The sequence below is a fragment of the Somniosus microcephalus genome, chromosome 24 (genome assembly GCF_052327205.1).
Source record: "Somniosus microcephalus isolate GS21.2 chromosome 24, FLI_Smic_1.0, whole genome shotgun sequence".
NCBI classification, from domain to species: Eukaryota; Metazoa; Chordata; class Chondrichthyes; order Squaliformes; family Somniosidae; genus Somniosus; species Somniosus microcephalus.
The window spans coordinates 43307900-43331017 of NC_141010.1; the positions used below are offsets into that span (position 1 = coordinate 43307900).

General features: G+C 45.2%; 1 pseudogene; it reads left to right on the forward strand.

Annotated features, from left to right (window-relative positions):
- Window positions 1–5522: 5522 nt before the first annotated feature.
- LOC147101447 (interferon alpha-B-like) lies at window positions 5523–16516 on the forward strand (annotated as a pseudogene).
- Window positions 16517–23118: the final 6602 nt, after the last annotated feature.

Here is a 23118-nt window from a genome sequence, read left to right on the forward strand (position 1 = left end):
GATTATTTATTTTAATTTATTGATATTTATTACTGTGATATTTTACTGTGATGAAATGTTAGTGTTTCCCGGGGGGGAGTCTGAGGAAAATGATGTTTCTGTCCCTTCCTTTATTGAATGGCAGCTGCTACAATGAAAAGTTTCATTTCAGGTTCGCTCTGTTGGGCACCTTATTGTACTCGCTGGTTTTCCAGTGTCAGCTCTCTGGACCGGCCCACCCGGCTCACACTCCTTTTGCTCCTGATCTCATCGGAACTGAGTCAATGTTATTATTGTGATACCTTCATACGATAAAACATTACAGTTTTAACACAATATCTAAAGTCAAAAATGAGAAGAAACTGAAGATTTTTCAATGACATGTTTAATACAGACTGCGAACGATAAGCTATTTTAAAGACCCCGAAATTTTACAAAATATATTTTAATTATATATAAAGTATTACTAATTTTACAATGTTGTCAGCTTGGCTCAGATATAATAGACTGAGTCAGAAGGTTCTGGGTCAAAACCCCACCCCAAATGAACTCTTTTATTTCCATTTAGCTGCAAGGCTCCTTATTCCAGTTGCTGAACTTCCAGTGAGAACTCTCTGCACTGGGAATGCCTCGGCCAATACCCAGCTCTGTCACTGGTTGCCATGGTACTGTCGGGCTCTCAAGGGTGGGGTTTGCAGACCAATAACCCCTGAGCTCATCCCTGACCTGCACTGACCTTTACATTTCTGCTCTCGCAGTGGCCAACACTTCAACTCGTCTCATCATGCCTTCCTAATTTATTGATATTTAAAGTTGTGATGTCTTCATGTAATTAAATGTTAACAGTTTTATACAATGTGTAAAATGAATTTAAAAAGAAGTGTTAATTTATTCATATTTATTAAGAGTTGGAGAATAGACAATGTTTTTCTAAACTGGAAACTTTTATACTGAATGAAATCAGGTTGGCATAAATAAATTGTTTACAATATTACACTTTTACTGGAGTGATATTTATTTCTCATTTGTACCTGTCAGTTTTCCATACGCACTATAGATACTCTGGATTCCCATACCTGCTGCCTGTTACTGGGACACCCTCTCTGCTCTATTCTCCTCTCTCCATTGCCCGCTTCTTCCTCACCAGTCAAAACTGCGGATCCATTTTGAACCCAATTGGCCCAATTTCCATCTCCTAGGCAGTATCACTGTTTTACTCTCCTGCTACTCAACTGCATATTCTCCCTCTGAATGAGAGAGGATTGAGCCTGAGGTGTTGAACAGGAAAAGGGAAATTGGAGGCATTAAGTGGAAAGGGACATTCAGAGATACTGAGAAAAGGGGGCGTGGCTGGAGGATCAGGGACACAGTACAGAGGGGGAAATCAAACAATGAGTGGACATGGACACCAGGCAATGAGTGAGGAGTGGAATGAGTGGAGAATGGGAATCAAAGGCTCTTTTGTGGCATCTTATCCTACACCTTCTGAAAATCTGTTCAATGTTCAGTCACATTCACTTTTTTCTTCTCCCTTCCCTCGTGTTGCCTTGTTACTCTCCAGCCTTTCTTTTGTATATTTATCGTAATACCTTTATTCTACATCCTCCTTGGGTTTCGCTTTCACGTTCCTCTGTAACACTGAGGCATGCGACTGATGTTTGCCATTTTGTCACACTCAAGTACAACATGTCCTCAATCACGTATAACTGCATCCAGCATTTCACTGAATATCCTTATACTTCTTTTTAGCAAACTTCTACTGTCTTTGCCCACAGTCAGCTGATAAACACATTTTCTTTATCTACAAGATGAAGAGACTTCAGAATCTTGTCAGGGCCTGGAGTGAGGCTTTGGAATGGATTTACCATTCCCACCTGTGACTCAGAGAGTGGAGGGTTCAAACCCCACTCCACACAGTCCCAGCAAGTGGGGGCCTGTCAGACTGTCAATTGGCCTGTGAATGCTTTCATTACTCCACACTTTTCTCTACAGTGCAAGGTTGTTAAGGCAGGAAAACGACAACCTCATGGCCAAAGGCTGCAACTACATCAGAACAGCTGACTTGTCAAAATAGAATTGCAAATGTTGACATAGCAACTTGCAATGGTAAATGCAGACAAAAAAACCTCATCAACATTTGTGACAAACTTCAGGGAAATTTGTGGCCTAACAATTAGTTACTCTCCCGTGATCTTTTACATGGGAGTTTACTTGGGTAAATTAACTCACACTATTGCTGTCTATGCAAATCCTACCCATTTATCTTTCCACTACTCAGTGCCCAACTAGCTCAGTCCCCACTAGCTCACTCCCATCAATAGCCCGACATCTTTTCCTTTGAATTATCTGAGCCAGTGGCCAGTTTGTGAAATCAGGCTGTAAAGTTCACATAGGCAAGACCTAATATAAATGTTGGTATTGTACTTTATATTGGGAAAAAGTTAACTCAAACAGTGTGACACAAACGTGACATCTGGAACTCAGACTAAGCAACAGGAAATGAGCAAGGATATAAGATTATTTTATATCATAGATTAATGTGCTGATAAAAGTCCTTGATGTTTCCCTTTATGTTTCCCGCCAGTGTTTATCATATAGAATAACAGAGTCACGGAATCATAGAACGATACAGCAGCATATGAGGCCATGTGGCCCATCGTGCCTGTGCCGGCTCTTTGAATCAGTGATTCAATTAATCCCATCGCCCTGCCCCTTCCCCAAAACCCAGACAATTTTCCCCCTTCAAGTATTTCCCAATTTCCTTTAGAAATTTATTATTAACTCTGCTTCCACCATCCTTTCAGGAAGTGCATTCCAGATCAGATCAAAAATAACGGCTGATCATCTCACCTCTGGTAAAGAACATAAGAAACAGGAGCAGGATTAGGAGAAACAGTAGCAGGAGTAGGAGAAACAGGAGCAGGAGTAGAAGAAACAGGAGCAGGAGTCAGAGAAACAGGAGCAGGAGTAGGAGAAACAGGAGCAGGAGTAGGAGAAACAGCAGCAGGAGTAGGAGAAACAGGAGCAGGAGTAGGAGAAACAGGAGCAGGAGTAGGAGAAACAGGAGCAGGAGTAGGAGAAACAGGAGCAGGAGTAGGAGAAACAGCAGCAGGAGTAGGAGAAACAGGAGCAGGAGTAGGAGAAACAGGAGCAGGAGTAGGAGAAACAGCAGCAGGAGTAGGAGAAACAGGAGCAGGAGTAGGAGAAACAGCAGCAGGAGTAGGAGAAACAGGAGCAGGAGTAGGAGAAACAGGAGCAGGAGTAGGAGAAACAGGAGCAGGAGTAGGAGAAACGGGAGCAGGAGTAGGAGAAACAGGAGCAGGAGTAGGAGAAACAGGAGCAGGAGTAGGAGAAACAGCAGCAGGAGTAGGAGAAACAGGAGCAGGAGTAGGAGAAACAGGAGCAGGAGTAGGAGAAACAGGAGCAGGAGTAGGAGAAACAGGAGCAGGATTAGGAGAAACAGGAGGAGTAATAGGAGAAACAGGAGCAGGAGTAGAAGAAACAGGAAAAGGAGTAGGAGAAACAAGAGCAGGAGTAGGAGAAACAGGAGCAGGAGTAGGAGAAACAGGAGCAGGAGTAGGAGAAACGGGAGCAGGAGTAGGAGAAACAGGAGCAGGATTAGGAGAAACAGGAGGAGGAATAGGAGAAACAGGAGCAGGAGTAGGAGAAACAGGAGCAGGATTAGGAGAAACAGGAGCAGGAGTAGGAGAAACAGGAGCAGGATTAGGAGAAACAGGAGGAGGAATAGGAGAAACAGGAGCAGGAGTAGAAGAAACAGGAAAAGGAGTAGGAGAAACAAGAGCAGGAGTAGGAGAAACAGGAGCAGGAGTAGGAGAAACAGGAGCAGGAGTACGAGAAACAGGAGCAGGAGTAGGAGAAACGGGAGCAGGAGTAGGAGAAACAGGAGCAGGATTAGGAGAAACAGGAGGAGTAATAGGAGAAACAGGAGCAGGAGTAGAAGAAACAGGAAAAGGAGTAGGAGAAACAAGAGCAGGAGTAGGAGAAACAGGAGCAGGAGTAGGAGAAACAGGAGCAGGAGTAGGAGAAACGGGAGCAGGAGTAGGAGAAACAGGAGCAGGATTAGGAGAAACAGGAGGAGGAATAGGAGAAACAGGAGCAGGAGTAGGAGAAACAGGAGCAGGATTAGGAGAAACAGGAGCAGGAGTCAGAGAAACAGGAGCAGGATTAGGAGAAACAGGAGCAGGAGTCAGAGAAACAGGAGCGGGATTAGGAGAAACAGGAGCAGGAGTAGGAGAAACAGGAGCAGGAGTAGGAGAAACAGGAGTAGGAGTAGGAGAAACAGGAGCAGGAGTCAGAGAAACAGGAGCAGGAGTAGGAGAAACAGGAGCAGGAGTAGGAGAAACAGGAGCAGGAGTAGGAGAAACAGGAGCAGGCTTAGGAGAAACAGGAGCAGGAGTAGGAGAAACAGGAGCAGGAGTAGGAGAAACAGGAGCAGGAGAAACAGGAGCAGGAGTAGGAGAAACAGGAGCAGGAGTAATGATCTTAAATCCGGGTTGTCTGGTTACTGAGCCTTCTGCCACTGGAAACAGCTTCTCCTTATTTATTCTATCAAAACCCTTTAAACTCGTAAGCTTCCTAATCTGCTTTTCCCCTCCGTTCTAAACATTTCTTTTAACATTTTGCAAAATTCTTCAGCATTATCTTACAGTTATAGGCATTTTTTGATATGTTACTTTTACTCTGAGCTCTCCCTCTCACCATTGACCCCCGGCCTTGAATGTTCAATGAAATATGCCAAAACTAAAAGATTTGATGATAAGATTCTCACCAACACATTATCTCTTTAAGTTGCTGCAATATGATTGTTTAACTGAAGCGCCAATAACTTGCTGTCGCGGTCTACAGGCGGCGCTCCTGGGATCTCAGTCCCAGATACACTCGGGGGGATGTTTTTGTTCGCAGTTACAGCTGAGAGTGATTTTGTGACATTCCCTGTGTACGTGAGGAATGGAAATGGAATGGCTCTCTCTGGAGCCCAGTGTCAGCACGAAAATCCGCCACCCCGGGATTGCCGCTGTCGGTGTCACTGGAACCCGGGTTATAAAATACAGCTCCCAATACATGTTCACACTCCCCCAATACAGAGCCTCCCTCTACACCGCCTCAGTGCCCCGGTGATCCCAGTCCACACAACACGGAGCTGGAAGCGGCCGCTGGTTGGGATCTTCTAGCGGGGATTTTCCTATCGCTGGTTCAGGAATCTCCAGCTTTTGGATTCCTCACCTCAGAAACAATCCGCACAAACCATTCCTCTCCTGCGGCTCTTCCAAAACTCCCGCAGCCCGATTTCACTTTTCGAATGCCACATATTAAAGCCGGCAGCATGGCAGTGAGAGGTCCCAGCAGTGTCCAGCCGCACACCCACAACACTCGGCAACACAGGCGGCTGCTCCCGGATCACAAGCGGCTGCATTTCCACTTCCAGACTTTCATTCGGTGACAAGAACCGTTTTCGGCGCTGAACCCGGATCCGCTCGCTTTCTGAGCCTTCAGATCGGTGCTTTACCCTGGGTCGGTCCAGCATGGCTTTGGCGAGTGTGTGGAGATGTTGGGTTGTGTTGGTCTTGTTGTCCGGGACCCTGAGTCTGGGCTGTGAGAGGCTGCAGTTACAGTAAGTTCTCAACACAGAGACTCTCAGCAAACTGAATGAAATGGTGAGTTTAACCTGCATCCCGAGCCGGATCCGGTCCACACGGGGTCTGTTTGTTGTGAAAAGTCATATCAGGGGAGATAGTTTGGAGTTTTATAACTTTATCAATTTAAAAATCAGTGATTCTCCAGTATTCCTGTTTCTGGGGTTGTCAGTAACAGCAATTATCTTCTGTCTCAGGGCGGTCGCATCCCCCGACAGTGTGTTAGAGAGAGGCTCTCGCTGAAAACCAAGCCCTTGAATCTGCTGAAACTTTCGGAGGGATTACAGGTGAGTGTTGTTTTATTTTATTCAAACTCGAGTTTTATCGATAGTATGAGTTTGTTCAACATCCTGGCCAGAACTTTAATTTGGAAATTTAAATCCAGTGTTAGCCACCCATTGATGTGAACATGGAAGAAGAACTTTTCATTCACCCCATGTCACTCTCTCGAATTGTCTAATTCCCTCTAACTATCTCACTTTCTCTAACTATCTCACTCTTTTATTAGCTCATTCACTCTCACTGTCTCTAATTATCTCTTTCACTCAAACTCCCTCACTCACTCTATCAAACTCTTTAACTATCTCAACTCTCTACCTCACTCAGTGATTATCTCACTCCCTTTAACTATCTAATTCCCTCTAATCATCTCACACCCTCTATTCACTTAACCCGCTGTAATCTGCTTGCTCCCATGACCAGCTGCTTCCCAATATCTCACTCCCTCTTTCCATCTCACCTCCTCTTTCTCACTCCCTGTAACCATCTCACTCCTTCTAATCGTTTCACATAAGAAATAGGAGCAGGAGTAGGCCAATCGGCCCCTCGAGCCTGCTCCGCCATTCAATAAGATCATGGCTGATCTGATCCTAACCGCCAATCCACTATCACAGAACCATCTCCTGAATCTAACAGAATTAGACACACGAAATTGGAGCAGGATCAGGCTACACGGCCCCTGGGCCCGCTCCGCTACCCACAGGGCCATGACCGATCCGAACCTAGACTCATGTCCAAATTCCTGCCCGCTCCCCATAACCCTTAATTCCCTTTACTTCTAGGAAACTGTCTATTTCTGTTTTAAATTTATGTAATGATGTAGCTTCTACAGCTTTTTGAGGCAGCATATTCCATGGACCTACCACCCTCTGAGTGAAGTAGTTCCTCCTCATCTCAGTTTTGAAAGAGCAGCCCCTTATTCTAAGACTATGCCCCCTAGTTCTAGTTTCACCCATCATCGGGAACATCTTCCCCGCATCCACCAGATCCAACCCCTTCACAATCTTATATGTTTCAATAAGATCACCTCTCATTCTTCTGAACTCCAATGAGTAGAGTCCCAATCTACTCAACCTCTCCTCATATGTCCATCCCCTCATCCCCGGGATTAACCGAGTGAACCTTCTTTGTACTGACTCGAGAGCAAGTATGTCCTTTCTTAAGTATGGACACCAAAACTGTACGCAGTATTCCAGGTGCGATCTCACCAATACCTTGTACAACTGAAGCAATACCTCCCTATTTTTATATTCTATCCCCCTAGCAATGAAAGCCAACATTCCATTGGCCTTCTTAATCACTTGCTGCACCTGCATACTAACCTTTTGAGTTTCATGCACCAGGACCCCCAGATCCCTTTGTACTTCAGTACTTTCCAGTTTCTTGCCATTAAGATAATAACTTACTCTACGATTTTTCCTGCCAAAGTGCATAACCTCACACTTTCCAGTATTGTATTCCATCTGCCAAATCTCTGCCCACATACTTAGCCTGTCGATGTCCCCTTGCAGGTTTTTTATGTCCTCCTCACTCTCTACTTTCCCTCCCATCTTAGTATCATCTGCAAACTTTGATATGTTACACTCGGTCCCCTCCTCCAAATCGTTAATATAGATTGTAAAGAGTTGGGGACCCAGCACTGACCCCTGCGGAACACCACTAGTTACTGATTGCCAGTCTGAGAATGAACCATTTACCCCAACTCTCTGCCTTCTGTTAGATAGCCATTCCTCTATCCATGCCAGAATATTACCCACAATCCCGTGATTTTTTATCTTAAGCAATAATCTTTTGTGTGGCACCTTGTCAAATGCCTTTTGGAAGTCTAAATACACTACGTCCACTGGTTCCCCTTTATCCACCCCATACGTTACTTCCTCAAAGAACTCCAGCAAATTTGTCAAACATGACTTCCCCTTCATAAAACCATGCTGACTTTGTCCTATTAAATTATGATTATCCAAATGTCCTGTTACTGTCTCCTTAATAATGGACTCCAAAATTTTACCTACCACAGATGTTAGGCTAACCGGCCTATAGTTTCCAGCCTTCTGTCTACTGCCCTTTTTAAATAAGGGTGTTACATTAGCAGTTTTCCAGTCTGCCGGGACCTTTGCCGAGTCCAGGGAGTTTTGGAAAATTATTACCAATGCATCCACAATCCCTACCGCCACTTCCCTCAAGACCCTAGGATGTAAGCCATCAGGTCCAGGTGATTTATCCGCCTTGAGTCCCATTATTTTACCAAGTACCACTTCCTTAGTGATTTTGATCGTGTTTAGCTCCTCCCCCACTTTAACCCCCTGTTTGTCCAGTGTTGGGATATTCTTAGTGTCTTCTACTGTAAAGACTGATGTAAAATATTCATTCAGTGTTTTTGCCATCTCCATATTTCCCACCATTAATTTCCTGGTCTCATCCTCTAAGGGACCAACATTTACTTTAGCCACCCTTTTTCTTTTTATATAACTATAAAAACTCTTACTATCTGTTTTTATATTTTTTGCTAATTTACTTTCATAATCTATCTTCCCTTTCTTAATCAATCTTTTTGTTATTTTTTGCTGTCTTTTAAAGTTTTCCCAATCCTCTATCCTCCCACTAGATTTGGCTACCTTATATGCCCTTGTTTTTAGTCGAATACTATCCTTAATTTCTTTACTTAGCCACGGATGGCTGTCTTTTCTTTTACACCCTTTTCTTCTCAGTGGAATATATTTTTTTTGGAAGTTGTAAAATAACTCCTTAAATGTACACCACTGATCATGTATCGTCTTACCCTTTAATCTATGTTCCCAATCCACTCTACTCAATTCCGCTCTCATACCGTCATAGTCTCCTTTATTCAAGCTTAGCATGCTTGTTTGAGATCCAACCTTCTCACCCTCTAATTGAATATGGAATTCAACCATGTTATGGTCACTCATTCCAAGGGGATCCTTTACTAGGACATTTTAAATTAATCCCATCTCATTACACAGGACCAGATCTAAGGTTGCTTGCCCCCTGGTCGGTTCAGTTACATACTGCTCAAGAAACCCATCCCTAATACACTCAATGAACTCATCCTCAAGGCAGCCCTGCCCAATTTGATTTGTCCAATTAATATGATAGTTAAAATCCCCCATAATTATAGATGTTCCCTTATTACAAGCCTCAACTATTTCCTGATTGATACTCCATCCAACAGAGTTGCCACTGTTCGGAGGCCTATAGACTACGCCCACTAATGTTTTTCCCCCTTATTATTCCTTACCTCCACCCAAACTGTTTCATTATCCTGATCTTTTGACCCAATATCATTTCTCTGTATTACAGTGATTCCTTCCTTTATTAACATAGCCACCCCACCTCCCCTTCCTTCCTGCCTGTCCTTCCTGATCGTTAAATAACCTGGTATGTTTAATTCCCAGGCATTGTCACCCTGCAGCCATGTTTCTGTAATGGCCACAAGATCATACCCATATGTATTTATTTGTGCCATTAACTCGTCTATTTTGTTACGAATGCTACGTGCATTCAGATAGAGTACTTTCAAAGATGTTTTGTGACACTTAGTTCCTGCTTTTGCCCTTTTTATTACTTTACCTTTTACTCCATACCTTCTGCCCCTTCCTGACACGCTCTGGTTTTTAATTTCCCCACTGCTACCTAAGTCTATGACCTTCTCTGTTGTCATTTTTATTATTTGCTCTCTAGGAACCCCCCCCCCCCCCCCACTAGTTAGTTTAAAGCCCTCTCTACAGCCCTAGTTATATGATCCGCCAGGACTCTAGTCCCAGCACTGGCCAAGTGAAGCCCGTCTCAACGGAACAGCTCCCTCCTGCCCCAGTACTGGTGCCAGTGTCCCAGGGAGCAAAACCCATTTCTCCCACACCAGTCTTTGAGCCACGCATTTAATTCTCTAATTTTATTTGTCCTAGCCAAATTCGCTCGTGGCTCAGGTAATAATCCACCCTTGTGGTTCTGCTTTTTAATTTGGCCCCTAGCTGCTCAAACTCCCTCAGCAGAACCTCCTTCCTTGTCCTATCTATGTCATTGGTACCAACATGGACCACGACAACTGGATCCTCCCCCTCCCACTCCAAGTTTCTCTCCAGTCCAGAGGAGATGTCCTTAACCCTGGCACCGGGCAGGCAACACAGCCTTCGGGACTCTCGCTCTTGGCTGCAAAGAACTCTATCTAGCCCCCTAACGATACTATCCCCTACCACTACAACATTTCTTTTAACTCCCCCCACTTGAATGGCCCCCTGCTCCACGGTGCTGTGGCCAGGTTGCTCATCCTCCCTACAGTCCCTGCTCCTGTCCCCACAGGGAGTAAGAGCCTCGAACCTGTTGGACAAGTGCAAGGGCTGCGGCTCCTCCAACACTACCTCCTGGATCCCCGTACCTGCCTCACTTCTAGTCACACCATCCTGACCCTGGCCACGGACTACATCTGAATTAATTAATCTAATTGGTGTGACTACCTCGTGATACACAGAGTCCAGGTAACTCTCCCCCTCCCTGATGTGTCTCAGTGTTTGAAACTCAGACTCCAGCTCTTCAACACGGAGCCGGAGTTCCTCGAGCAGCCAACACTTACTGCAAATGTGATCACTGTGAGCATCAATGGTGTTCACCAGCTTCCACATATTGCAGCAGCAACACATCGCCTGATCTCCCATTCTATGTAATTAATTAAATTTATTAATATTATTCTTAAATATCCTCTGCCCCGATTCTAGATGGTGAATATCACACCTTAGAAACTATAAACGCCCTCTATCTATCTGACTGAATGGCTGCAGGGCATTCTTAAGGGGGAGGGTGAACAGTCAGAGGTCGTGGTTCGCATTGGTACCAGACATGGGTAGGAACAGGGATGAGGTCCTGCAGCAAGAATTTAGGGAGCTAGGTAGCAGATTAAAGAGCAGGACCTCAAAGGTTGTAATCTCTGGATTACTCCCGGTGCCATGTGCTAGTGAGTATAGGAATAGGAGGATAGAGCAGCTGAATACGTGGCTAAAGAGTTGGTGCAGGAGGGAGGGCTTTAGTTTCCTGGATCACTGGGTCTGCTTCTGGGGAAGGTGGGACTTGTACAAGTCGGACGGGTTGCACCTGAACCAAAACGGGACAAATATCCTTGCGGGGAGGTTTGCTAGCACTGTTGGGGGGTGTTTAAACTAACTTGGCAGGGGGATGGATACAGAGTGGAGCTATAATAGGGGGTGATGTACAGCCAAATATAGAGGAAAAAACAAGTCAGCTTGGAAGGCAGAGTAAATATGTAACGGCACAAGGGAGTAGGGCAAGGCTGGATGGCATTTATTTTAATGCAAGGAGTCTTGCGAATAAGGTGGATGAACTGAAGGTGTTGATGAACACATGGGAGTATGATATTGTTGCTATCACGGAGACATGGTTGAGGGAGGGGCAAGACTGGCAGCTAAATATTCTGGGGTATAGAATCTTCAGGCGAGACAGAGGGGGCGGGGGGGTAAAAGAGGAGGGGTGTCGCAATATTAATTAAGGAGTCAATTACTGCTGTAAGGGGGGATGATATATTAACAGGTTCCTCTAATGAGGCCATATGGGTAGAACTTAAAAACAAAAAGGCGGCAAGCACTTTGCTGGGAGTGTACTATAGGCCCCCAAACAGTCAGGGGGAGATAGAGGAACAGATATGTAGGCAAATCTCAGAGAAATGTGCAAATAATAGGGTAATAATAGTGGGGGATTTCAACTTCCCCAATATTAACTGGGGTAGTCAGAGTGTGAAAGGCTTAGAGGGTGCAGAATTCTTAAAGTGCATCCAGGAGAGCTTTTTGAGCCAGCATGTAGAAAGTCCTACAAGAGAGGGGGTGGTACTGGACCTAATTCCAGGGAATGTGGCCGGGCAAGTGGTAGAAGTGTTAGTAGGTGAGCACTTTGGTGACAGTGACCATAATTCGGTGAGATTTAAGGTAGTCATGGAAAAGGACAGAGATGGACCGGAAATAATGGTTCTAAATTGGGGGAAGGCCGATTTTAACTTGATAAGGCAGGATCTGGCCAAAGTGGACTGGGATCAGCTACTTGTAGGAAAATCCACATTGGAGCAATGGGAGTCTTTCAGAAAGGAAATTGAGAGAGTACAATGGCAACATGTTCCTGTAAAGGTCAAGGGTGGGACCAACAAGCCCAGGGAACCTTGGATGTCAAGGGATATATGAGAATAGATTAGGAAAAAAGGGGGGGCTTTTGGCAGATACAAAGGACTAAAGACAGAGGAAGCCCTAGAGGAGTATAAAAAGTGCAGGGGGATACTTAAAAAAGAAATTAGGAGAGCGAGGAGGGGCCATGAAATAACACTGGTGAGCAAAATAAAGGAAAATGTGTTTTATAAGTATATTAAGGGCAAGAGGATAACTAGGGAAAGAGTAGGGCCCATTAGGGACCAAAGTGGCAATCTGTGTGTGGAGCCAGAAGATGTAGGTGGGGTTTTAAATGAATTTTTTGCATCTGTGTTCACGATGGAGAAGGACGATGTAGACATAGAAATCAGGCAGGGGGACTGTGATATACTTGAACATATTAGCATCGAGAGGGAGGAGGTACTAGCGGTTTTAGCAGGCTTAAAAGTGGATAAATCCCCAGGCCCGGATGAAATGTATCCCAGGCTGCTGTGTGAGGCAAAGGAGGAGATTGCAGGGACTCTGACACAAATTTTCAAAACCTCTCTGGCCACAGGGGATGTGCCAGAGGACTGGAGAACAGCTAATGTAGTACCATTATTCAAGAAGGGTAGTAGGGATAAACCAGGGAATTACAGGCCAGTGAGCCTAACATCAGTGGTAGGGAAATTATTGGAAAAATTTCTGAGGGATAGAATTAGTCTCCACTTGGAGAGGCAAGGATTAATCAGGAATAGTCAGCATGGCTTTGTCAAGGGAAGATCATGTCTGACCAATTTGATTGAATTTTTTCGAGGGGGTGACTAGCTGTGTGGATGAGGGTAGTGCAGTGGATGTGGTTTACATGGATTTCAGTAAGGCTTTCAATAAAGTCCCGCACAGGAGACTGGTCAAGAAGGTAAGAGCCCATGGGATCCAGGGTGCCTTGGCACATTGGATCCAAAACTGGCTTAGTGGCAGAAGGCAGAGGGTGATGGTCGAAGGTTGTTTTTGTGACTGGAAGCCTGTGTCCAGTGGGGTACCACAGGGATCGGTGCTGGGTCCTTTGCTGTTTGTGGTCTACATTAATGATTTGGATGTGAATGTAAAAGGTATGATCAGTAAGTTCGCAGATGACACAAAAATTGGTGGGGTGGTAAATAGCGAGGAGGGTAGCCTCAGTCTGCAGGACGATATAGATGGGTTGGTCAGATGGGCGGAACAGTGGCAAATGGAATTTAACCCTGAAAAGTGTGAGGTGATGCATTTTGGAGGGACTAACAAGACAAGGGAATACACAATGAATGGCAAGACCCTAGGAAAGACAGAGGATCAGAGGGACCTTGGTGTGCATGTACATAGATCCCTGAAGGCAGCAGAACAGGTGGATAAGGTGGTTAAGAAGGCATATGGGATACTTGCCTTCATTAGCCGAGGCATAGAATATAAGAGCAGGGAGGCTACGATGGAGCTGTACAAAGCACTGGTTAGGCCACAGCTGGAATACTGTGTGCAGTTCTGGTCGCCACACTATAGGAAGGATGTGATTGCTTTGGAGAGGGTGCAGAGGAGATTCACCAGGATGTTACCTGGGCTGGAGCGCTTCAGCTGTGAAGAAAGACTGGACAGGCTGAGGTTGTTTTCCTTGGAGCAGAGAAGGCTGAGGGGGGACCTGATTGAGGTGTACAAAATTATGAGGGGCATAGATAGGATAGATAGAAAGGAACTTTTTCCCTTAGTAGAGGGGTCAATAACAAGGGGGCATAGATTCAAGGTAAGGGGCAGGAGGTTTAGAGGGGATTTGAGGAAGAACTTTTTCACCCAGAGGGTGGTTGGAATCTGGAACTCACTGCCTGAAAGGGTGGTAGAGGCAGGAACCCTCACAACATTCAAGAAGCATTTGGATGAGCACTTGAAATGCCATAGCATACAAGGCTACGGACCAAATGCTGGAAAATGGGATTAGATTAGACAGGGCTTGAGGGCTGGTGTGAATGCGATAGGCAGAATGGCCTCTTTCTGTGCTGTATAACTCTATGACTCTATGACTCCCTGAAATTTTGTCAACACCTCTAATGATCTCAGACCTTGTGTCTATCTTAATCCCTGTTTGCGTGGGTTTCCTCCGGGTGCTCCGGTTTCCTCCCACAGTCTAAAGATGTGCGGGTTAGGTTGACTGGCTATGATAAATTGACCCTTAGTGTTAGGGGGATTAAATACACGGGGTTACGGGGATAGGGTGGGATATGTGTTGGTGTAGGGGTTACGGAGATCGGGTGGGATATGTGTCGTTGCAGGCTCGATGGGCCGAAATGGCCTCTATCTGCACTGTGGGGTTTCTGTGATTTCTGTGATAAACCATTTCACTCCTGAGCTGTGGTGATAAATGTGAGGTTTGCCCCATCCCGAGCTGGTTAAATCATAGAATCATGTAATGATATAGCACAGAAGGAGGCCATTCGGCCCATCATATCTTTGTCGACTCATTGCAGCCCATCGTTCCTGTGCCAGTTCTTAATCCTACTACCCTGCCCACTCCCCGTAGCCGTGTACATATTTCCCCTTCAATTATTAAATCATAGATGCATATAATGATACAGCACAATAGGAGGCAGTGCAGCCCATCGTTCCTGTGCCAGCTCTTTGAAAGAGCTATAAAATGAACCTCACTCCCCTGCTGTTTCCCCATAGCCCTGCACAGTTTTCCCATTGAATTATTTATCGAAATCCCTTTTGAAAGTTATTATTGAATCTGCCTTTCAGGCAGCGCATTCCAGATCATAACAACTTGCTGTCTAATGAAAGTTCTGTCATCCCACCTCCAATTCTTTTGCCAATTACCATCTGTGTCCTCTTGTTACTGATAATTCTGCCACTGGAAGCAGTGCTCTTTATTTACCCTATTACCATGCTACCTTCATCAACACTCTCCGTCACTTCATCAAATAACTCAATCAAATTAGTCAAACATGATTTGCCTTTAACAAATCCCTGCTAGCAGTCATTTATTAATCCATATTTCTCAAAGTGATAATTAATTTTATCTTGGATTATTGTCTCTAAAACTTACCCGACCACCAGCGTTAAGCTGACTGGCCTGTAGTTGCCGCATTTATCCCTTTCCCCTTTTTGAACATGAGTGTAAAGTTTCCAATCCTCCAATCCTCCTATATCCAAGGAGGATTGGAAGGTTGTGGCTAGAGCCTTCACTATCTCCACCCTTACTTCCCTCAGCAACTTTGGATGCATCCCATCCAGTCTAGGTGACTTTTCTACTTTGAGCGCTGGTAAACTTTTAAGTACCATGTCTTTATCTATTTTTATCCTATCCAATTTCTCTACTGCCTTCTCCTTTACTGTGACATTGGTAGCATTCGCTTCTTTATTGAAGATAGATGCAAAGTTTTCATTTAGTACATCAGCCTCCACAAGACAATTTCCATTTTGGTCCCTAAGTGTTCCCACTCTTCCTTTCACTATTCATTTACAATTTATACAATTATAAAACACATTTGGGATCCCTTTAATATCACCCACTAATCTATTCTCATACTCTTTCTTTGCACCTCTTATTTCCGTTTTCCTTGCCAGCCACGCCCACATCCCAGGAATGAATATTAAAAAGTCTCCTTTGTACTGATTGTATTCAGCTTCTTAATCTACTGTATTGAGCTTGCCATTTATCATAAGCCTCCTTTTGTTATTTCATTTTAATCCCTATATATTTTAATCATCCAGGGAGATCTAGTTTTGCATGACCTTCCTTTCCCTTTCGTGGGAATATGTCTAGAGTTTATCCGAACTATCTCCTCTTTGAAGATTTACTGTTTCATTTACTGTTTTACCTGCCAATCTTAGATTCCAATCCACATGGGCCAGAAACCATTTCAACTCACTGAAATTAGCCCTCCTCTAGTTTGAATGTTTTCAAATGTGATTGTTGCTTGTCCTTTACCATAACTACTCTAAATCTAATTGGGACCAGATCCCCTCTAATGTCATTGTGTGTATTTTGCACAGACCCCGGACAGGATCCAGATTGTCCATCAAACACTGCGTCACCTCACCAAGATCTACAGCATGAACCTGGGCTCAGTCACATGGCCCCGGGACAAGGTGGAAAACTTTCATCTTCTCCTGGATCGGCAGCTCGGGGAGCTGGAAGAATGAGTCAGGAAACCGGGCTCAGAGTCCAGGCCGAGGAGAAACGCCTCAATTCACAAATACTTTAGGAAACTGAGAAAGTTTCTCAAACAGAAGGTGGGACAATTGATATTTGACTGTGTGATTACTGACATGTAGTTCATTTCACCCCATTTAAACCGGTTCATTCTCTAATGGATTTCCCTGAATATTTCTCTTTTTCAGAGATTCAGTGACTGCGCCTGGGAAATAATCCGGGCTGAGACCAGGGCCCGTTTACAACAAATCCTTACCATAACGGCAAAAATCAGAAGAAGAAATTAAAGATTTTCCAAAGGCATGCTTAGTACAAACTGGGAATGATGTTCATTTATTTAAAATATCTTATATTTATTAAAAAATTATTACATTTTTACAGACGTTATATTGTTTTGCTGTAATAACACTATTTGCAGCAAGGTGACTGATAGAGAACAAGGAACGTGTTGATAAGTTTTTATATTTAATTATTTATTTTAATTTATTGATATTTATTACGTGATATTTTCCTGTGATGAAATGTTAGTGTTTCCCTGGGGAGAGTCTGAGGTAAATGCTGTTTCTGTCCCTTTATTGAATGGCAGCTGCTACAATGAAAAGTTTCATCTCAGGTTCGCTCTGTTGGGCACCTTATTGTACTCCCTGGTTTTCCAGTGTCAGCTCCCTGGACCGGCCCACCCGGCTCACACTCCTTTTGCTCATCGGAACTGAGTCAATTTTATTGTTGTGATATCTTCATGCAATAAAATGTTACACTTTTTACACAATGTGTAAAGTCAGTTCAATAAGAAATATAAATTCCTTGAAATGGAACAGAATATGTTTTTTTTAATGAATCTGTTTACATTGATTTTAAATAAATATACGTCAATACTTTCTGGTCTCATGCCTGTTAATGCATTTGAGTTTGCCATTTTTATTATAAATACTTTTGATTCTCTCGCACACTCAAATGCTCAAGCTCACAATCTACTGATTCCACCATTCAGCAGCATTAGTTAGTCCCTTCTATTCCTCAATATCTCTGATTGCCGCTTCAAGCAGGATAAAGAGAGTTTGTGACACTGACGGGAGATTTGACTGTCCTGGTCATGGTCCTCATAGACATCCTTCGTCACAGAGACGTGCTGTCCCTCTTTGTCCTCCGTGACCTCTCTGTTGTGTGCCACATGATCTACCACTCCATCGTTTTCCACCATTTCTCCTCAGTGATTCACCTCTGTGGCACCGTCCTTGCTCGGCCCCACTTTTACATGGCCCAATGTAGCCATCGCACTTCCTAAAATGGCTTCTCCCTCAAGCCCTGTACAGTCACTTTGGGTACCCCTTAAGATCATTCCTTGCCCTTTCTTTCATCTACATGCTTCCCTTTGGTAACATCGTTCTCAACTTCCTTATGTTGACGTTTGGCTTTGCCCCTCCACCATCACCCTTAATTCATGGACTGCCACTGTACTATCTGACAGTAAATCATAGGCGAGACAGAATTTTTCCCAACTCAGGACCAGCAAAGCCAAAGCCACCCTATTTAAATCACACCAAAAACTCCACACCGAGCCCCTAATTTCATCCCCCTCTCTGGCTGGCAGCTCATTCAGGCTGAATCCAACCTGTGATCTATTGGACCCTGAGTTGAACTTCAAGCCCAAAATATTATCCAGCACCAAGAATGCCTTTATCACTGCAGCATAATTTCGCTCTACTCCTAGCTCTCCCCCTTTGTCAATGAAACTTTCATCTACTCTTTTGTCCGCTCCAGGCCTTAATTGTCCAGGGATCTTTTTGTCAGCCCCCTAAACTCCACTCATCATAAACTCTGACTCGTCCAAAACGCATCTGCCTGCAGCATGTGCTACACTAAGTCTCATTTCCCTATGACCCGTTCCCTCACCAATCTCCTTTGGTTCCTCATCTCCCAATGCTTTGAATTCAAAGTCCCTGTCCTGGTCTACAAATCTCTCCATGTCCGTGCCCCTCTCTACCTCTGCAACCTCCTGCAGTTCTGCGTAGCAGCATGCACCCTCTGCGCTTGTGACTGACCACCTTTGCAAACCCCTTTCCCTCTGCTCCACTGTCAGTGGCAGGGTTTATAGTACCTTGGGCCCACACTCGGGAACTCTATCCCTAAAGCCCTCTGCCTTGCTTTCTCTCGCCCAATCTTCACAAGCCTCCTCAAAATCCACCCTTCTCGCCTTGTCTTTAGCCATCTCCACTGTCTGTCCTGCTGTTTGGAGTCCATTTCTAACCTCTGTGAAACATTTGGGGATGCTTTTATGCTAAAGGTAGCACATACCTGTGTTGCTGTTGACAGTAGAAAACCACATTCATATAACACTGAGTTGTGAATAACAAAATCAGAGAGTAAAACAAAGCTAATTAATTTTCTGTTAATGTTGAGAGCAGAAACCCAGATTCATTCTCCCATTCTTTAGCCCAATGGCACTGCAGGAAATTGCACTGTCCCTTAGACAATCCCAAGAGATCCGTTTACTCAGCAGAGACCAGCTCCAGATGAAGCCATGCATTTACCCAGTAAGCCACCAGCGAGATGTTTTCTCTTTATTTTAACCTAGCAGTATGAGCACAGTCAACAGCAGTTGAGAGAAAAACTGCTTGATGGCAGGGCAAACTGGCAAGATGGGGATTATGAGCAGCGAGTATTGAGCAGTCTGTGTGTGACTCCAATCAGCCCTTGAGAGAACTAGTCTGTGAGGGGCATATTATTGACCTGGACACCAATTTAGATCACAACATTTCACGTTATTCACAGCCCTCAAAGAGCCTGGATTTCAGGATTGAAACGGTGTCCTTTTGGAACTATAAATTTCACAATTTGGCACATTGATCGTGTGTTAGTCTGCTGTGTACCCACATAGAAATTTGCGAGCCTGAGCATACAAATCATTAAAAGCTAATGCACAGGTACTAAAAGCAATCAAAAAGGATAATGGAATGTTGCCCCCCCCCCCAACGCCACCCCCACATCAACCCCCCATCACCACCAAAATTATGTACATGACCCTGCCTGCAGCTGGAAAATTGGCTAGGGTCAGAGCACACCTTTGCAGCGGGCTGAGATCTCGCACACTCCTGTTCCGCAACCACGGAAGAGCTAGGCCTCGTTGTCCAAAATGACACAAGCTCACCAGCTGCTGGGACAAGGCATTGGAGACTGTGCCATCCTGCGGAATAATACCCATCATCAGCTGCTCCTTTAAGGAGAGAGAAGTTAAGAGAAGAAAATGGGAGAAAAAAAAAAGCACGGGGGAGATGAGGAGATTTTTTTTCACGCAGCGAGTTGTCATGGTCTGGAACTCACCACCTGAAAGGGTGCTGGAAACAGACTCAGTAGTAACTTTCAAAAGGGAATTTGATAAATACTTGAAAAGGAAAAATTAGCAGGGCTCTGGGGAAAGTGCAGTAAAATGGGATGAATTGGACGGCTCTTTCAAAGAGTCGACACAGGCATGGTGGGCCGAAAGGCCTTTTTTTTGTGCTGTGGGGGTTTGGTTGGGGATCGCGGGGGCCTCGGTCGAGAATCGGGGGGTTCGGTCGGGGATCGCGGGGGGCTCGGTCGAGAATCGGGGGGGTTTGGTTGGGGATCGCGGGGGGCTCGGTCGAGAATCGGGGGGTTTGGTTGGGGATCTCGGGGGGGGCTCGGTCGAGAATCGGGGGGTTCGGTCGAAAATCGCAGGGGGCTTGGTTGAGAATCGGGGGGGGTTCGGTCGGGGATCGCGGGGATCTCGGGGGGGCTCAGTCGGGGATCGCGGGGGGCTTGGTCGGGGAGCCGGGGGGGCTTGGTCGAGAATTGGGGCGATTCGGTCTGGGATCGCGGGGGGCTCGGTCAAGAATCGGGGGGTTCGGTCGGGGATCGCGGGGGGGCTCGGCCGAGGATCGGGAATTGGCGGGGGGGGCGTGGGTCGGGGATCAGCGGTGGGGGGGAGAGAGGATCGGGGCCTCAGCATCATCTGTGGGGTGGTGGTGCAGTCTTCTTGGTGGGGATTGGAGGCCTGGGAAGGTGATCAAAGGCCTCGCGAGGGGGTCTCTGATCACGGGGGATGGGTTAGGTTGGGACCCTGGATCCAGGAGGTAGGTAACACAAAGAATTCGACCCAACACAATCGTCGCTAAGCAAAAGGAAAAATATCTGACATATTGGGCAGAAACAACAAAAACCCAAAGCAAACTCAATTGCTACTTGGCCCTAAACAGACAATACAACATAGCTGATTACCTGACCATGGTAAAGGATAACAAACTGAGAAGAACCTTGACAAGGTACAGACTTAGCGAACATAGCCTAGCGATCGAAAAAGGCAGACACAGGCAGACCAGGCTGCCAAGAGAGGACAGGATATGCTCTCACTGCAGTCAGGGAGTGGTGGAGACAGAGATGCACTTCCTCACAGCTTGTGGAAAATATCAGGGCATCAGGGAGAATTTCTACCAAAAATTCTCACAAATATGCCCTGATTTCAGAAATCTGAATGACAACCAAAAACTCCCATTCCTACTGGGAGAGGAGAGAAGCTGTGTAACGCTGGCGGCGCACTATGTTGCAGCTTGCCATGAACAGAGGGACAACCAGTAAGCTAAGAAAAAAATATATATAAACAATGCGAATGTATATTTATACACTCAGGGATATACCTGTTTATACACTGTATGAATAGAACTGCGTTTATGTGCTGAACCATAAATGTATTTTGATGCTTTGGCAACATAAGATGTAACTTATCATGCCAATAAAGCGATTTAAATTGTAAAATTGTATAAAGCCACTTACCTCCTGGATGCAGCAGACCCCATCTCACTTTAACTGCCTGGTTTCATGAATTGTGTGAAACCCGTCCACATGCAGTTAAATTCAAAATGGACGGGGAAAAAGAGGCCTCCAGCCTCAATATAATATTTAAATTGAAGTTCCGCCCACTGGGAGCATGAATTACTGAGGCCCGCTTATTGACGCAGAGAGTACCATGTTACTGGACAGCAAAGCATTGCTCCACTTCAGCAATCTACTGGATATATTTTTCAGGCTGGAATTACTGGCAAACCATGGGATGGAATCATCGAATTGAGTTTGGCCCTTCCATGTTGCCGCAGCCCTGGCACATTTCCTGTGAAATATCGGAGCAGTTTCCTCTATTTTCTGACCCTCTAGGTGGTTTTATGCTCTCTCTACAGCGGTGAGGCAAGCCACCGATCTCTGCAGTAATCAGTCCCCAGTCACCTACTATTTTCACAGTCACTTTTAATTTCAGTATCGCTTTCAATTTCATTTTAGCTGAACGTGGAGGGTGGGATTTCTCATTGTATGTGGTCAACCAATGAGCAGCCTCCTGTGCAGATGGCTCACCTGATAAGGTAGGCGGCGCAAACCATCGACATGATCATACGTAGGGGCGCACTTGAAGTTTTACGGGCTTCCCAGCACAAACTTCCCCTCGTTCAGCGTGAAATTGCAAATCTCACTCAGAATGGCAAAATATTACATTGGTGCAGCAGGGGAAGGTCTTCTGAGGTTCGGATTAAGACGCATTTGGCTGGATTCTCCACTGCAATCCCACCCGAAATGAGGCTAAATCTGGCGGTGAGGCCGACCAACGTCTCTCCGCCCCGACCTGGATTTCCATTCCCCCCCACCCCTGTGCCCCGGAGGAATACTGCTGGCTGTGTTAGGGGAAGGGTATTACTCCTCAAAATAATAGGGTTCACAGCTCTTAATGTCAGACGTTCACAGATTTATTAAGCATATAATAATTATTGACAGTAATTAAACATATACTTAACTGCAACACTTATGACAAAACCTTGCTAGTTTTAGCCTGGAAATTTACAACACTTTGCAGAGCTCGGTGTACTTGATTGGCCAGACCATCGCATTCCAAAGTATCTGCTCTAACAACCACTTTTTATACCCAGTGTCACAACTGGTACGTGACAATTTGCATGTTCCATAGCATTGCCTAATACACAGTTAGCCTCCAACACTGATTTGTCTGTACTGTCCTTGCAGCCATAGATCTTACTTCCTAACTGACCTGAAGAAATGAGACTCCATGCTTATAATAGTTAATTTTCAGTGCCAGAGAGGTTGACTGGCAGTAATTAATATTTATGTCATTAAAACGGTATAAGACTGAAATAGACAAGACTTAACTTTCTGTGGCGAGTTTAGTTCGTATCTGCAATGAAAATTCAGCAACTTCACACCGTTCATTGCATTTCAGTGGTGAGACAGACAGCGAGATGCCGTTTTTGTGAAGCTAATGGTGGAATGGCGCATCACAGACAGCAACTTTTGGATTTTCGCGTTTAACCTCGGATCCTCCCTCGTCTGAAGTTGCTGTACCATTTGCGCATAAATAACAGTGAGCGCTATTAACCTCATAGTTGACTAGGGACAGGGTCACTGGCATAGCTTGGTGAAGCTAAGCAGAGCCAGGCCTGGTTAGTATCCTGGAGGGTGTGACCATCAGGGAAGACCAGGTGCAGAAGGTCACGGAAGGAGCCCCGAGGAGGGGCAGTTGGTGAGAAGGTCACGGAAGGAGCCCCGGGAGGGGTGGCTGGTGAGCAGGCCCGGGCGTTGGGCTGGAGATTGTCGGAATGGTGGAAATGGAATGGCGGCGCGCACAGCCGCAGCGGCTTTGCTTCTCCCAGGACGGTGCTGTTTACGTTTAATGTTAATGTTATTTGTACTGGACTCATGGGAGCTTGCAAGATCACATTTCGTTGTACAATGACAATAAAGTTGAATTATTATTTTGAAAGCAAATTATGGCCCAATGTGTTCTAACACATTTCACTGGCAATACCCAACAGAGGAAATCTTCACAAATGCACTGATAGTGTATACATGTAGTGACAGGAGTGATTACTACCCC